Source organism: Rhinolophus sinicus, chromosome 14 (genome assembly GCF_057876585.1).
Source record: "Rhinolophus sinicus isolate RSI-liver-muscle chromosome 14, RSI-T2T, whole genome shotgun sequence".
In the NCBI taxonomy this organism is placed as follows: Eukaryota; Metazoa; Chordata; class Mammalia; order Chiroptera; family Rhinolophidae; genus Rhinolophus; species Rhinolophus sinicus.
Genome location: NC_142514.1, coordinates 17721542 through 17725329, shown reverse-complemented (window position 1 = coordinate 17725329; position 3788 = coordinate 17721542).

Below are 3788 nucleotides of genomic sequence, written 5' to 3'. Positions count from 1 at the left end.
CTTTTCCTTCTGTCTTTCTTTGTTCGCTTACCACTTGTTCCCATGCGGGGGGAAAAAAAACCCAAAAAACTTTAAAAGGAAAGGAAGTCTTCCTGGGGATGTAGTTCAAAGCTGCCTGGGAGCATCAACCAGAAACACCGCTCCCCTACTCTAGATTTCTCACCTCAGTCCAAGTAGGGGTCCCCAGGGGAGGCAAGAGCAAACGGGAGATGCGACTCTACACAGTAGGTCCAAGGCCAGTGCCATCAAGCAAACCGACTAGCCCTCCTACCTGTGCACAGCTGTTCTTTCTAAAAGGTGAAACCGGAGACCCATGGACGCTGTGAACCTTGAGTGAGACGTAGTGTAAGGAGAATATCAGTAAAGCCTTGGGCTCTAGAGTTCTTTAGCCTGGTTTTGAGTCCTGGTTTCACCACCATTAACTGGGTAAATCTGAGCAAATTATGCTCTTTCCAATCTCAGTTTCTGTGTTTCTAAGGTGGGGATTATGAACAGTTAGGAGGATTAAGTGAGAGGATGCGTAACCCATGGGTTATTTAAAAGTATGTTTCCTACTTTGCAAACATACAAGACTTTTCTAGTTACCCTATAGCTATTGTTTTCTAGCTTAATTGCTATTGGTCAGAGAAAATGACCCAGATGTTTTTCATCTGGAAACTTGCTTGGCCCAGTGTGAGGTCAGTTATATAAATGTTTACATATGCTTAGAAAGACTACATCCTGAAGTGGTCGGCTTGCTTGACAACACATGATGGGTCTCCTGTGAGAGTGCGTACAGATACATAATAGGACCTTCCAACCCCAAATTGGGGATCAGAGCGCCGCAGCACTTAGAACCAGCAAATGCCACCCCTTATGCCTGGGGCTCGTTCTGCAGATGCCGGTTCTGGCAGCATTAGCACATGAGACCCAGCGTCTACCTTAGACCCATATGTGATGCACGTGTACTTAGTAAAGACTGGGACCCCCCCTAGAGAAAGAAGTTGTTTGGAGACTGGGTCCATCTCTCCTCCATCCAGTTCCTATTCTGGTAATGACTCATTTATCCAGCACCATTGGCATAGGTGAATTTTCCATATTATGTACAAAACACATGTTGACTGTGTTTTGTGCATTTATCCATATAATGGATAGAATATTGACTATTTTGAGTGGTAATTTACTAAAAAGATAACACACACACATCTTAATGTGAACTGACCTCATTTAACTTTTTAGGATGTTTCAGTCAGGATAGACTAGATTATATAGTAGTAATAAGCAACCCCCCAAAAAACAACAAATGTTTATTTCATGTCCATGCTACTTGTCCTTTGTGGGTCAGCTGGGGGCTGTCCTCTGCGTCGTTTTTATCCTCACTTGAGATCCAGGCTGGCAGAGCTGTCACTCTCTGGAATCTGGAAAGCACTGCCAGTCACCATGGTGGAGCTAGGAGACAGCCTGGTAAGCACCCACTAGCTCTTCAAGTTTCTGCCCAGAAGTGACACTATTTCCATTCACATTTCACTGGCCAAAGCAAGTCATTTGGCCATACCTAACATCCCGTACCATCCCAAGAGAGCTAAAATGTCTGTGACCAGGTCCCATGTCAGAGCAGTGGCACCTTCTGGCCCATGAGGATGGAGGTAACTATTTGTACCTACACTACAAGGTCCCTACATAGCAGCTGTCCTCTTACTTTGATTGCTTTTCGTAGTTTGTGTTGCCCCCCCTTGTGGCCAAGCAGTGGCCATTCTTCTTCATTGCCTTTACTGGACCTCCCCTAGCAGCTCATCCTGTTATCTGCAAATTACAACTTCTGATCAGCCATGTTACTTACAACTGTCTAACGTAAAACTAGGTAGTCCCTGAGAGGGCTTTAGGGACTCTTCCTGTAACTAAAATGTACCGCCTTTAGTGTCCAGATTTTGACTCCCAAGTACTGATGGGGCCCGACCCTGCTTAGCTTCCAAGATCAGATGAGATCAGGCACGTTCAGTAGTGCTTGGATTTTGTATCCCTTCCTTTGCTCAGAAAGGGTCTCAAGGCCTTTGGTTCTTCGTCCTGCTTTTTGGTAAGCTTTCAGGGAGTTGAAGGACACCAGGTAAATGGCCTGTGGCTAAGCAAGGTAATCCTGCGTGTTAATTCACACATGCTGATAAACTGCATTCTAGTGAATCCTTTCCAAAGCAACGTCTTGGGTTTCTTTTGCACCTTGTTCTCCATCCCATTACAGAACCAGACTCATGGAGGCCTCCTAGTGGTATATTGTGGCGTTTCTGTGCTGGGAATGGTGTGTCAGGAAGTGGGGTAAGTAAAGACAGGATGGATTGAGATTCCTCACTCCCACTTCCTGGGTGCATCAGGCTGATGCTGGTTAGGTCCCTGCTGTGCCCCCAACACAGTCCCCAAACCCCTTTCCTGTGTGTGTCCTCGCACAGCTGTCCCCTTGTCCTTCTCCAAGAAGACTACTGGACTCTTGAAATGTCAATTGGTGACGCCAACTTCACGTCTTGACCTGGGTGGACCCCCCCCTTTTCTTCTGGGGCACCACTTACCCCTGGGCCTGCAAAGTGACAGGGACAGAGGCCACACTCTGTACTCAGGGTCCGGTCCTTACTGGGAACTTTCTGTTCCATCACAGCCGGATGCAAAGGCCAAGCGTCCCTGGGCATAGCTACATGGCAGAGTGACAAGGACGACGATGATCATCGTAATAGCCAACAGTTAGAGACCCTTACTGTGTGTCAGGGACTGTGCTTTACATGCATCATCTCGTTTGCTTCTTACAGCGACCCCAAGAGGTCGGGGGTATTAGCCTCATTTTATGTATAAGGACACAGTCTTAGAGGAGTGATTTGATCAAGTTCTCAGCAAGAATTTGGTAAAGCTGGCACTTGGGCATCCAAATAGAAACTCTTAATCACTGGGCCGCACTGCCTCATACATGTAACTGGTTTTGCACCTCCCCTCCCCCTTTAAACTGTCGGGGTATGAGGGATGTCATTTCATGAGAGACGGAGTCAAGGTCAAATTCGCCAGCACTTTCTACCCATATTGAGATTCAGTGATATCTTTAGCACCACTGAGAAGTGGGTTGGGGGAGAGAGCCGAGCTTCACCGAGGACGGGGTGTGGGCCAGGTGCTCTGTTGATTTGATAGATGAGGGAAGCAGTTCAGGGACTCAGAACGTGGTCTCTGGAATCAGACCGCTCCAACACTAGCCCTGTGACATTCCGCTAATTTACTAGCTTCTATGAGCTTCAGTTTTCTCATTTGTAAAGTGGAAGTGCTCATAGTATTTGCCTCTGAGAGTTGTAATAAATGAAATAATGCATGTAAAGAACTTAGCACAGTGTCTGTACGAAGGGTTTAATGAGCATTAGCTATTACTAGTATTGTTTTGTTTGGTCCTTTTCACATACCTATCAGGTTAGGTATAATTTGCCCTTGTCTTGAATGGCTCCAGATGGTCTTGGTCAAAGTTCTTATTCCAGCTTCTCTATTCTCTTTGCTCTGATTTCCCTGCTCCTTCACATCAGAAATCAAAAATCCACATCATAGTTCTAGCCTTGCAGCCTCTCTTCACCACCAGGGTCTACACACTTAGGTTCTGGTTTGGGTTTTAATTTCACACCTGATTATTCAAACATGTGTCTGTGCACCAGATGTAAACCAAAGTCCTAAAATGTTGAATGGGAGAATCAGAGGAGAAGGTCTGTATAGAGGTTGGCCAAAGGGAAGAGGACCTGAGGATAGGGATTTGTAGTAGCAGCAGTTGCATTCATTTTTGTCTGCTGCCTTTGAGG